The sequence below is a fragment of the Camelus bactrianus genome, chromosome 12 (assembly GCF_048773025.1).
Source record: "Camelus bactrianus isolate YW-2024 breed Bactrian camel chromosome 12, ASM4877302v1, whole genome shotgun sequence".
NCBI classification, from domain to species: domain Eukaryota; kingdom Metazoa; phylum Chordata; class Mammalia; order Artiodactyla; family Camelidae; genus Camelus; species Camelus bactrianus.
In genome coordinates, this window is record NC_133550.1 from 70,597,929 (window position 1) to 70,612,218 (window position 14,290).

Genomic DNA, 14,290 nt, shown 5'->3' on the forward strand with positions numbered 1-14,290 from the left:
GTGTTCCATCTTGCGATGGTGCTACACCCTAAATAGCTAAATTTGAGTAGATTATGATTGATCTTTGGGCTGTACAAAGGTGTGGGCTTAGACATACTTACAGTGACACCAAGCTAAAGTTTCACATGGGATACTTCAGCCCCACAACCCCACCCTATGATCTGCTTATGTATATAATTGTGCCTTTTCCATGATTGTCATAAATAGGGTCATACTATGTGCAGCCTCCTCAGACTGGATTCTTTCACTTAGTAACATACAAGTAAGATTTACCCATGTCTTTCTGTGGGTTGATGGTTTAATGTCTGTTGCTGAGGAGTATTCCACTGCGAGTGTGTGGGAGGAAAATCAGTTTTCCCTCTCCCCTTCTAGGTTCTTGGTTAACACCCCCCCCATAAGACAGATTACAGGGAGAAAAAGAAGCAAGTTTAATAACATGTATACCTCCTGTATACAGGGGAGATACCCAAGAAAACTGAGCCCCTCCCTGAAAAGGCCAAAGGCATCACCTTAAATATCACCTTCAGCTAAAAACAAAAGCAAGGCCTTGGGGAGGGTGGAAGTCATTTATGGCAGGTTGTCATGAAAGCTCAATAAACAAGGGTGTAAGGTTTAAAGTTTGTGTCTCCATTCACTTCATTCCGTATGGCTTCCAATTGATTGTTTCTTAAGTATTTGGAGAAGTTATGGATATTTGGCTCCATTTCAGTTTGAATTTCCAGTTTAAAGGATTGAGCAGAGCCGCTGTCGGGGCGGGGCCTCGGCTGGCTGTGAGGGTGGCTGGGTCCGCGCTTTCCCATTGGCTGGCCGGGCCCGGTGCCCGCCTCCCCCAGCTGCGGCGGGAACTCGCCTGCGTTCTGCCTGAGGATCTGGCGTCCTGCGCAGCTGCCTGGAACCACGTCTCCTTTGGACCTGCCGGGGCTTCAGGACAACAGGGGGTTATGTCCCCGCTGACAGGAGCCCTGTCTCCTCAGGACCCAACAGGAGGTGCTGCACTGAAGGGAAGGTGAGGAGGAAGGAAAAGTGAGGGAAAGTGAGGAGAAGTTTCCCGTGAGGGGCTGATGGCTGAGGGAAAGCCCTCCTCAGAGGCCCTGGGAGAGGAAGGGCTGGATGTGGGAAGCTGTGGGGTTTAGTCAGGTTTTGTGTGTGGTGCAGACAGTGTGCCGTGTCCTTCTTTGCTGCGTGGTGTCCAGTTTTCCCAGCACCATTCATCGAGGGGACTGTCCTTTCCCCGGTGCAGGTTCCTGGCTCCTTTCTTGTGAATTAACTGACCACATCCCCGTAGGTTTATTTGCAGACTCTCTCTGGTCCATGTCCTTGTTGTTGTGCCAATTCCACAATTTTTTGGTGACTGTGCTTTTGTAATGCCGTGTGAAGCCAGGTAAGGAGATGCCTCCAGCCTGTTTCCCTTTTGTAGAATCTCTTCAGCTGTTCAGGGTCCTTTGTGTTTCCACATGAATGTTAGGAATGTTTGTTCTGTTTCTGTGAAAAATACCACTGAAGTTTATTTTATTTTATTGAAGTATAGTCAATTCATGATGTTCTGTTATTTTCTGGTGTGGGGCACAGTGATTTGATGAGGCTTGCTTTGAGTTTGAGCACTGCTTTGGGTAGAATGGACATTTTAACAACATTAATTCTTTCTGTCCATGAGCACAGGGTATCCTTCCACTTATTTGCGTCTGTTCAGTTTCCTTCCTCAGTGTCTTAGAATTTTCAGTGTGCAGGTCTTTCACGCCGTTGATTCAGTTTATTCCTAGGTATTTTTTTGGGTGTAATTGTAAATGGGATTTAAAAAATGTCTCTTTCTGATGTTTCATTATTAATGTATAGAAAGGCAACTGATTTTTGTGTATTGATTTTGTACCTTGTAGCCTTACTGCAATTGATTCATTAGTTCTAAGAGTATTTTGATGGTTTGATGTGGAAAACTAGAAATCAGAAGTTACCCTGTTTGGACTCCATCCAGGTCCCTCACAGTACCTAAGACACAGTGGCTCCTAATCTTCCCACAGTGCCTCTAAGTTACATGTGGACTCCTGCAAGGGCGACGAGCATCAGCACTTTGGGTGAACTGGATTGCGTTAAGGGTGGGCCTCTGTAGGGAAATGTGATGTCTTCTCTGCTTTTTTGGTGTGGTATTGACATGGTTGTTTTCAAAAGTAATTAGTTTTTAATAAAGTTTCTTATAAAGTTTTCTTATAAAGTTCTTTATAAAATACTTTAAGTAGCATTACACACTACTTGCATTTGCCACTTCACATAAAATACTCTGGTGGGTTTTACCTAACGCTGGGATACTTTCTCAGGGAACCAGCACATAAACCCCAAATGAAGAAATTGTATGGTTCACCTTGTAATCACATCCACAGGCCCACTTCAGCCTTCCCCATTGCCCCAACTTACGGATATCCTTTTTTCCATTCTGTGCCAGTTTTCTTTTTCTGAAACTATTACTGAGAGTTTCCCTCTTTTTCAAAATCTTAATGGATTTAATGCACACAAGATGAATACAATCTGGGTGGCCTCTTCTGTGTGTCTCCTTTCACTTAGAATGTTTTCAATCTTTATCCAATTTGAATCATTAGTGATTCATTCACATTTTTCATTGTCATTAAAAATACAGAACATAACATTTACCATTTAAACCATTTAACTATGCAGTTCTATGGTATTAACTAGATTTACATTGTTGTACAGATGCCTCACCGTCCATCTCCAGAACTTACTCATTTTCCCCAAGCGAAGCCCTGTATCCAGTGAACACTGACTCCCCTCAGCCCCTGGCGGTGACACTCTTTCTATCTCTGCATCTGACTTCTCTGGATGCCTTGTGTAAGGGGAATCATGTAATATTTGTCCTTCTGTGTCTGGCTTGTTTCACTTAGCATAGTGACTTCAAGATGTATTCACGTTGCAGCATGTGTCATAATTTCCTTAGTTTTTAAGGCTGTGCAGTATCCCATTGTGTATACACTACATTTAGCTTATCCATTCATCTGTTGATGGACAGGTGAGTTATTTCCACCTTTTGCTGTTGTGATTAGTGCTGCCATGGATATGGGTGTACCCATTTCTATTCCAGTTCCTGCTTTCAAATATTTTGAACATATATCCTGAAGTGGAATTGATGGACCACATGCCAATCACATGTGTAAGTTTTTGAGGAACTCCTATATGGTTCTCCACCATGGCTGCACCATTTTATTACTTCATATGGCAGAATAATATGGCAGTTTATGGATGTCCCCTGTTTGTTTATCTGTTTAGTCTTTGATGGACATTTCAATTGTTCTACCTTTGGGGCCATTGCGCATAGTGCTGCTATGAATATGTCCCTTTTTTTTTTTTTGTTTTAACACCTATTTTTAATGTTTTGGGGTCTATATCTAGGAGTTAGATTGTTGAACCATAAGGTAACTGTATTTTTTACCTTTTTGAGGAAATGCCAAACTGGAAACTTGAACTGTACCATTTTCCAATTTTTCAAGTAATGTTTAAAAGTTTCATTTTCTCTACATTTTTGCCAATATTTTTCTTTTCTTGTTTTGTTTTGTTTTGTTGACTGTAGGGCTTCTAGTGTGCTTGAAAGGATACGGCATTATGGTATTAATTTACATTTCCATCATGACTGATTTTTAACATCTTCTCATGTGCTTGTTGACTATTTGTCTTGTCCGGAGAAGGGTCTATTTAAAAATGTATTTAATTTAATTTATTAAATTATTGGTGTTTTCCTTCTTTTTCATTTTTATTAGGTGGAATTATTACTGTTTGAGTGCACATATACATTATATTGCATGTAGATACCAATATACAATATACTGTAGATTTTGTTTGTTTGTTTACATATGGGGAAGGGTCTATTTAAGTCCTTTTACCATGTTAAACATTGGGTTTATTTTGTCTTTTTGTGAGCTGTAAATGTTCTTGATATATTCTTGATAAATTTTTTTTCAAGTATATAATGTGCAAATATTTTATTTGACTTTGTGTGCTGTCTTTTCAGTTTCTGGATAGCATCTTTGATGTACAAAAGTCTTTAACTTTGAGGAAAGGCACTTTATTTTTTTCTTTCTTTGCTTGTGTTTGCTATCAGATCTAAAATAATGGCTAAATCCAAGGTCATGATGACTCATCCCCATTGTTTCTTTGAGAGTTTATACAGCTTGCCTCCCTATATGTGACATCCTGTGGATACTAAATATCTGCCAGTGCTCAAATCCATTATATAAAATGGTGTAGTATTGGCAAATAATCTAAGCACATCTTCCTGTATACTTAAAATCATCTCTAGATCACTTATAGTAAGTAATACAATGTAAATGATATATAAATAATTTTGAAGAAAGTATAGTGTTATTTAAATAGTTCCTGGCATGCCACAAATTCAAGTTTTTCTTTATGGAGCTTTCTCAAATTGTTATTATTTTTTTATCTAGAGGTGACTGATCCTACAAATGTGGAATCAGCAGATGAGGGCTGATTGTCACTTTACCACTCTTAAAATTAAAGCTTTTTATGTATCTTGACTTAATTTTGCATGTAGTATGAAACAAGGATCCAATTTCATTTATCTTGGAAATGAAAAAAATTTCATTGGATAGACAATTGCCTGGCAACAGTTGTTGAAAACACAGTTTTTTTTCCCAACTTAATGTTGCCCACTGTAGTAAAAAAAAATCAGTTAGTGTGTGTGTATTTTCACATTAGAGTTTTGCTCTGGATACACACCCAGCAGTAGGATCTCAGACTTTTCTTGCTTCTGACCTAAACAGGAGGAGGTCACTATGTGGAACCTACACTTCAGAAGAGGGGGCTTTAGCTCCACCTCCTTGATGGATGTCATGAATTATTAGGAATTCTGCATAGGAGTTTTCTATTCAATCCCATTTATTAAAATTAAAAAAAAAACTATGTCATCATTTAACTTCACCACTGTGGACACCTGGATAGTTATTTTAATCTTTTGGTTATAACACAGAACTACAGGTTTGGTTGCTCAGTTAATTCCTGCTTTGGCTATTGAGAACTCTTTCATTGGCTCCTGTTTCCTTTGCGATCATTCCATATTTTGGGTTTTTTTCTGCCCTGGTACTTCCTTACTTTCTGATACAAGATTCAAGATGATCCTGGCTCATATATTCACTGTCTCAGTCCTAGTATAAGCCATTTCTTCAGAGAGTCCTGATTCCTTTAATTAAAGAATGGTATTAAGAACTTACATATGGGAGGAAAATGTTCTCAGCTGACAATGCAAGGAAATGTGTGCATGTGTTCCCACCTTAGTGTATTGTTGTTGCTCAGGGACCATCATCCACCCACCCCACCCCAATCTGCCTCAACCACATAGTGTTTTAAATTTAAGTTACTTAGAAATGGTCAAAGCAAGAGGGACACTCTGACCCCCGCTCCCTAAAAGCAGGAAATAAGCCTGTCATGTGAAAAGTTCAGAGGCGCATATAAACATATCTCGTAACTTCTTTAATTTACCACCCCAAGCCCAAACTCTGTTTAGGTTTTTCATTGAGTACCCAAAAACTACATTTCTTTAGGCTGTCAATTCCTAACAAATTTATAGTTTTCTAGATGTATAAAATCAGCCTGTTTTTACTACCTCTTACTTCTCATTTCTATGAGACTTTTGTGTGTAGGAATTAAATTGTCTTTTTCTTCCACTGCTCTGTCTCATGTTAGTTTTATTATTAGTCCAGCCACAAGAAGTCAAGAGGGATAGAGAGTGAAATTTCCCCCTCCCCAATAGTATACAGTCCTAATTGTAAAGATTTCTATGTGGAAATGTCTGTATTCATATTAAGCAGAAGACAGGTTTATACTGATGCCTCCAACTAGATCCATTATCTTATGGATAGTGTACATCTCCCCCCCACTTATCTGTAACTCCCAGTCAGACAGTAGAACCCTGGTTCCCACCATCTTCAGTCCATGCAATTCATTTCTCATTCTGCTCCAGATGAGTGGTTTCAGCGTTCTTAGCTCCTGCCCCTGTGGGATGGATCTTACAGATCCCACTGTTTACGTGCAATATGTTTTCCCTGTAGTCTACACATTCCGTTCATTCCTGCAGTTACTGAGGCTGGCCCCTTCTGCTCCACCAGCAGCAGTGAGTGTTTTCACACACTTCTAATACAGATTCTTTGTTACATCCTGTATTCCATCCTGTGACACTACCACTTACTTGATCACTTAATTGAATTGTTTCTGTAATATTTCTGTAAAAAATGAAAACGTCCCTCACAAAATGGCAACCTCTACTCAGTTTTCTGAGAGTCTTTAAAAAAAATTACTCATATTGTAGTAGTCATTAGGCTGCAGACCTATTTGGGGGGTGGCATATTCTGCTCCCTGTGACATGAATATGCACTAATTTACTTGTGAGTTCACCTACAGATGGGCATACTGATCACTTGAGTTTCTAAGCCGTTATGAATAGACCTCCTGTGCATTACTTGATGTTTTTGTTTGAACAGTTTTTCAAAGCAGATGTCTAAATTCAAGAGCTGGCTTTTGGGGGGACTCTAAGTTGAGAATGCTTAGCTTTGGGAGAAACTGCCAAACTGTCTTCCAAAGTTGGCCATACCTGTTTTCCACTAGGATCTTGAATATATTTTTGCATGATTATTTACTATCTGTATACCTTCTTTAGCTTGACGTTTGTTTCTATCTTTACCCATTTTAGTGGAGTTGTTTGTTCTAGATTTTATTGGTATAATCTGAGTACAAATGCTTTATCAGATACGCATTTTCCAAATACTTTCTCCTTGTATGTGGTTTCTCTTTTGCCTTTATGAGTAAGACCCTTCACAGAGTAGAAGTTTATAGTTCTATAAAGTCCATGTTATTAATTTTGTGTTGATTTGTTGATAGGCATTTGTTGTTGTGAGTTAAAACTCATCACAAGACCTAAGGTCTTACAGATTTTCTCCCTTTTACTTTTAAGACTTTTGTAGTCTTGCCATTTAAATTTGTCTATGGGCAATCTTGAGTGAACTTCACTATCAGTTGTAAAGTTTGTGTCTATGTTCTCTTCATTCTATATGTTTTTTTAAATTAATTGCTCCTTAGCCAGTTTTTGAGACAGCATAGTGAGCTATTTGGCTGTGTTTCAGTTTGGATTTCCAAAGGCACTATGTACAGCAGAACTGCATTCAGGGTGAGGTCTCTGGGCTTTGTGAGATCAGCATTCCCTGAACTTTTCTGATCGTCTGCAGTGGGGTGCCAAATCCACCTCTGACCCACAGGGCACAGGTGCATTCTGCCCATGGACTTGGCCCCTTGCACAGCCGGCAGGGGCTTGGTCTCTTCAGGACTATCAGGGCTTTTAGACAGTGGGGCTGTATCCATGCTGTCATGGGCTAAGTTTTCTTGGGCATTGCTGTGAAAAGGCACAATAAGAGAAAAAAAAAAAAAGTCAGGAGAAGCTTCCTGTGTGCAGCTGACTGCTCAGGGGAGTTCTGTCTTCAGAGGAACCTCAGAAATAGGTTGATGTGGAAAACTGTGGGGTTTTAGTTAGTTTTGTGTGCAATGGAGATGGTGACCAGTGATGTTCTTTGGTGCATGGTGTCCCATTTTCCTGGCAATGTTTATGGAGGGGAGTATCCCTCCCTCTTTGTATGTCCTTGGCCCCATTTTCATGAATTAGCTGACCACAGCCATGAGGGTTTATTTCTGGGCTCTTTATGCTGTTACTCTCATCCGTGTGTCTGTGCTTGTGCCAGTTCCTCACTGTTGTGGTTACTACAGCTCCGTGATACAGTTTGATGCTAGGGAGGGAGATGCCTCCAGCTGTGTCCTTCTTTCTCAGAACTTCTTTGGTTGTTCAGGGTCTTTAGTTGTTCTATATTAATAATAGGATTATTATTTCTATTTCAATGAAACATATCATTGAATATTATATTGATATTGCAGTGAATTTGTTGATATCTTTTGATAGAATCAATAATTTAATAATAGTAATTCTTCCAATCCAGGAGCACAAAATATTTTTTCTGTTTATTTTTGTCTTCTTTAACTTCTTTTTCAATGGTTTATAGTTTTTTGAGCACAGGTCTTTCACATCCTTGGTTAAATTCCTAGATATTTTGTTCTTTTTGATACAGTTATAAACGTGATTGTTTCCTTAAATTTTCCTTCTAATGGTTTATTATTATTAGTGTATAGAAATGCGACTGATTTTTCTATATTGATTTCATATGGAACTTAACTGAATTTATTTATTTTAATGACTGTTTGTTAAGTGTTGTGGAAAATTGTAATTTTAAAATCTCACTGTTTCTCCTGCATCCCAGGTCGTGCACAGGATCCAAGACTTGCTGGCTACGGGTGTACTCATCCCACAGTGCCTCTTAATAACAAGTGGACTCCTACAAGGGCAATGAGCATCACAACTTTGGTTGACCTTGGTCTAGGTAAGTCTTGTCTTCTATAGCAAGGTTTGATGTCTGTCTTATCAGCTTCTCTGCCATGGTATTGATATGGTTGTTTTGAAAAGTAATGGACTTTCCAGTAATTTCTATGATGGTAAATACTACTCACTGTTGCCACTTTATACAAAATACCATAGGGTGTTTTACCCCAAACAGGGGTAGTCTCCTGAGGAGCCGTCATATAACCCACCAGTTAAGAAGCCGTGTGGCGTCCGCATCACTGTGTGACCCGCTGGCCCCTTCAGCTGCCACCACTTGGTGCAGCTGCTGTTCTCTGTTTCTGGGTTTGTTACTGAGACTCTCACTTTGACAAACTTGACGGATGTAAAGCACACATGATGATCATGTGATATGGGAGAAATTTATGGCTCTTTTCACTATGGAGCTTTTCAGTGTTTATTAATGGTGTAAATAGTATCAGTACTACATTCCTACATTATTTTCATTGTGATTAAAAATACATAATATGACACTTTTAATTGAAATCATTTCAAGTACACATTTCTGTGGTATTAACTACTTTTACATAATTGTACAAACAAATTCAAGAACTTGTGTGCCTACTTTCAGCATGGGAGATGCCCAGGAAATTGAGTAATTCCCTGAGATTGCCCAAGACATCACCTGAAATGCCATCTTTCTCTAATACCAAAAGAAAGGAAGGTTATGTTCGTTATATAGATTTAAATCTTAGCCTTCTCTATTGACAAGTTTCCTGAGGTTTAATCTTCCTTCTATGCCTGGTACAGAAAGGGAAATTACTTTTCAAGTGGAGATTTCCCTTATAAATGTAAATTTGCCAGACAAAAGGCAGTCTTGACTTGGGTATCATAGAGTTTCATGTGTCTTATTTTTTAAGAAATCTACCCATTGTAATCTTCATGCCAAAGAGATATATTTCAGGGTGTCACTTGCCCTCTTTCCATGGGTGTGCCCCAGCTTGCTTATGTATTCGTGCACGGAAGGACATCCTCATATTTTAAAGTTTTGCCGTTATGAGTAGAGTTGCTGTGCATAATTGCATGCTAGTTTTTATTTGAACACTTTTTCAAAGCAATTGTCTAAATACTAGAGGTGCAATGTTGAATTCTCAGGTGAGCCTTGAATAGCTTTAGAAAAAACTGCCAAACTGTCTTTCTGACCCTCAAGGTGCACGTGTCTCACTGGTGGGTTTGGCTCCTGTGGGAACTTGGCTTCTTGCGGGGCTGGTGGAGGCTGGGTCTCTTCAGGAGCCACCATGGTCTCAGCTTCAGGATAACGCTCGACCAACCAAGTCCACCCAGACAGGAGCTGGATGTCTTCAAGAATCACCAGGAGAACCGATAAACAAGATTATACTGTATAGCACAGGGAAATATATACAAGATCTTATGGTAACTCATAGAGAAAAAAAATGTGACAATGAATATATATATGTTCATGTATAACTGAAAAATTGTGCTCTACACTGGAATTTGACACAACATTGTAAAATGATTATAAATCAATAAAAAAAATGTTTAAAATAATCACCAGGAGGCATCGCTGTGGGAATAAAACGTGAGGAGAAAGTGGGGAGAGGCTTCCTGTGTGTGATTACAACTAAGGAGGTCCATCTTCAGAGGATCCAGCAGAGAAGGGGCTTGATGTGGAAAATTTTTGGATTTACTTGATTTTGTGTTTAGTGTTGACTGTGTCTAGTGTCATTTGGGGGGGGTATGGTGTCCAATGTTCTTGGCACCATTTATTGAGGGGACTGTCCTTTTCCCATTTTGTGTTTTTGGCTCTTTTGCCATGAATTAACTGACAACATAAAGATGGGTTTTTTCCTGTGCTCTGTATTCTGTTCCTCTGGTCCATGTGCCTATTTCTGTGCCAATATCTTACTGTATCTCTGCTGGTGACTGTAGCTTCCTAATGTCGTGTGAAACCAGGGAAGGAGATGCCTCCAACTGTGTTCTCCCTTCTCAAGGTTGTTTAGGATATTCCGGGTTCTTTTTTGTTCCATGTAAATGGTAGGATTTCTTGTTTTCTGTTTCTGTGAAAAAAAATGCCATTTGAATTTGGTAGAGTTTGCAATTAATGTGTACATTGCTTAGGCTTCGTGAATGTTACAGTAATGTTCTTCTAGTGCATGAGCACAGCTTTTATTTTGTGTGTATCCTCTTCAATTTCTTTATCAATGTTTTCTAACTTTCCATGTGCAGGCCTTTCACATGCTTGATTAATTTTATTCCTAGGTTTTTTGTTTTGTTTTTTGGTACAATTGTTAAATGGAATTGCTTTATTAATTTCTCTTTCTGAAATTTCTTTATTAGTGTATAGAAAGTCAATCGGTTTTTGTGTACTGATATTGTATCATGTAGCTTTACTAAAGTTATTTATTACTTTTTAACAGGTTTTTTTTTTTTTTGGTATGTTGATGTGGAAATGTAGAATTCAAAATTGCCACTGTTTTTTTTTTTCACATCCAAGTCATTCACAACAAGCAAGACACAGTGGCTTATGAAATTATCTTACAGTGTCTCTTAATAATATGTAGGTTCCTGCAAGGATGATTAGCTTAACCATTTTGGATCAACTGGAACTGGAGAAGGCTTGGGCTCTATAGTAAAGTTTGATGTTTTCTCTGCTTTCCTGTTATGATTTTGACATGGTTGATTTTAAAAAATTATTTACTTTCCAATATTTTTAAACATACAGAAAATGTGCAGTAGCAGTACAGTGTACTCTTCATCTGTAAGCTCAGGTTTCTCACTCATCATTGATGTAGCATGCATGCCACTTCTCATGACAATCTCTAGTGTGTTTTTATCTTGAATAGAGACACTCTGTGTCACCACATAACATCCAAGTGAGGACTCATTATGGTTTTCACTTCATAATGCAGTCCACAGGCTCAGTTCCACTGTCAGCACCTTCTCCAACTGTATGGCAATGGGTTTTCTGAATCCGATCCAATGTTTTATTTTTTCTTTTTCCCAGAACTGTTCTCAAGACTTTCCCTTATTTTCCCAACTTTGACTGAAGTAAAGGGGACAGGATGAGTGTGATCTGTATGGCTTCTTTTTCTTAGGATGTTTTCATTGTTCATCCCTGTTGTAACAAATATCAGTACTTCGTGTTTTTCATTGTGATTAAATGTATTCCATATGACATGTACCATTTAAATTGCCTTAAGTATATAGTTTTATTACATTTATGTCATATAGTTCTTGGATATTAACTATGTTTACATTGTTGTAGCAATATTCTCAGCACTCATCTCCATTACTTTTTCAGTTTCCCCAAGTGAAACTGTATCCATTAGTCATGAACTCTTAACCCCCTGGCAAGTACATCGTACATTTTGTTATTGAATTAGACTTATATGGATACCTTATCTTAGAATCACAGAATGTTTGTCCTTTTCAGTTTGATTTGGTTTGTTTCCCTTGAATGACTTCAAAGTCCATCCATATTGTAGCATGTGTCAGAATTACCTTCATTTTAAAGGCTGAATCCTACTTAATTCTGTATATACTACATTTGTGTATGGAATCATCCATCCGTGGACACTTGGGTTCCTTACGTCTTTTGGTCAGTGTGAGTAGGGCTGGTATGAACATGGCTATAGAAATGTGTTTTTCAGTCCCTGCTTTTAAACCTTTTGGGTTTATGCCCTGAAGTTGAATCAACAGATGATACATTAACTCTATGTTTGAGTTTTTGAGGAACCGCCATACTGTTTTCCACAGTGGCTGCACCATTTTACTGTATTTCTTTCAATGGCAGAATTATATGACAGTTTATGGATCCACTGTACTTTGCATATCCTTTCATCCATTGATGGACATTTGAATAGTTTCTACCTTTGAGCTATTTCAAATAATGCTGCTATGACTATTAGTGTAGTGTAGCATTTTTTGTTTGGACACCTATGTTATATTTTTTGCCATATATGCATATATATGAGGGAAGTTGCTGAACCAAGTGATAGTTGTTGGGGGAAAGCTGTGACTCAGTTATGGTCATCAGAGACCTTAGCACAGTCAAGTAACCTGTAGCTTGGATTAAATTGAATAGTATTTACCAACGTCATCGACCATGATAATGTGTTATTGAGTCAGTCACAGGACATTGGTCACAGGACATTCAGAAATTACACATCCACGTCCACATGCAAATCAGTAAATAGCTTGCTTTATTACCCCTCTGCTTACTGCTTAATCTCATACTTTGTCTGTCCTTATCACCTTGCCAAACCCCACCAAACAAGGCAAAGGATGTAACTATGTAAGATTCAACTGACTCATCTAACAAACATACTGCTCTTCACCCACCCAGTTACTATAACTGCAAAGTAGCCTTTTAACTCTATCCATCTACTGTTTAGATATATAAGGCTTATATCGATAGACATACCCCTAGATCTGCTATTTACTTTGAACCAAATTAAAAATACAGTACACTGTAATAGTCTCCAAAAGAAATATCATATATTTTAATACTAATTTTAACACAATATGGACTGCTATAACAAATACCAAGATATCAGTTAAATACAAAAATCTCATATGTTGAAAATCCTACTCAGTGTGTCGATGTAGATTTAATAATTAAAGCAAGGCAGTGAAAATGCCTGGACGAGTTTACTAACTCCATAAATATATAGAATTCATTTCAGCCTTTCTAATAACTTGTAATAAAATTACACATGCAAGTTTCTGCATTCCCGTGAGAATGCTCTCTAAATATTTTAAAAGAGTAAAGTGTGCAGGTATCAAGCACCCTAGATATATCTTTCAATGCCTCACTGACACATGCCCCTATGGGAAATGGCAATAAAAATTAAGCCACAAATGAAAGTTTGACTAGGTTATCATAACAAATTAGGGTTGGTAAATTATCATGCCAGGCATCACTGTCATAACATGAACCTCAAATAATAGAAAGTCAGTGTGATGCATGCTAAAGAGTATTGTGAAATAAAGTTAAGTCCTAGCTACGGTTTGCAAAGCCATAGCTAAAGTGAAAATAAGCTACTAAAATGACTTTAACATTCCTTGTTACAGGTCAGTAAAGATTCGAAGTCGTGTCCATGTGTCAGTAAGGGGGTAGGTATCCAACTATACTTCTCTTTAAATCAAAATAAAATGATTATAACAAAATTATTGGCCAAATGAATACTAGCATAATCCAAAAAACTAAAAGGATTCATGGTGCTTCCTATGGTGTTTATAATTTGCAAAACCTGTTAAACCTCACCACTCTCATGAACACAGTCTATATGTCTGTGTACCAGCATCTTAAGCAAACCCCCAGAAGGAGCAACAGTGATCGTAATGATCAGACATAAAAACGTTAGTTCTAGGTGTAACCTATGGGGTGGGAAGATAAGGGTTTCATTTTCTACCTTGAGTACAAAATGATATATACAAAATTATGGTGGAATACCAAAGGAGAACTTAGTTGTAAATTAAGAGTGCCTAATACAGTCAGGCCATGAAGCAGGCACACTCATCACCCTTCTCAAATAGCGATACATTTTCATAACCCATTAATAAGTAGTAGACATTAAAAAGGAGAGGAGTCCTTACAAGGTGGGCACACTGGAGAGTGTGCTTGGATACACTGAAGTGTAGTTTAAAGAAAAGCACCTGGTTTACACCCAGTCGATTCCATACTTCATGGAAAGTTTGAACTAAAACTAGCCGAGGCTTCCCACCAAATTTAACTGTCATAAGTAAATTAAAGATTCATTTAACAGCTAATGCACAGAAAACAGACATTTAAATCTGGTAGCATAAATTACCATTAGGGAATGATGAAATAAGTTAAGTACCTTGAACCCAGATGAGGTACTTATGAACAGTTTAGTGGAA

The 14,290-nt window shown here is 38.2% G+C and overlaps 1 long non-coding RNA gene across 1 annotated transcript; it reads left to right on the plus strand.

The window, feature by feature from the left end:
* Positions 1–847: 847 nt before the first annotated feature.
* LOC141579477 (uncharacterized) lies at positions 848–11,850 on the plus strand. Its single transcript, XR_012511036.1, has 3 exons — positions 848–1,006; positions 8,310–8,429; positions 9,597–11,850. It is a non-coding gene; the product is annotated as an uncharacterized LOC141579477 (long non-coding RNA).
* The last annotated feature ends 2,440 nt before the right edge of the window (positions 11,851–14,290 follow it).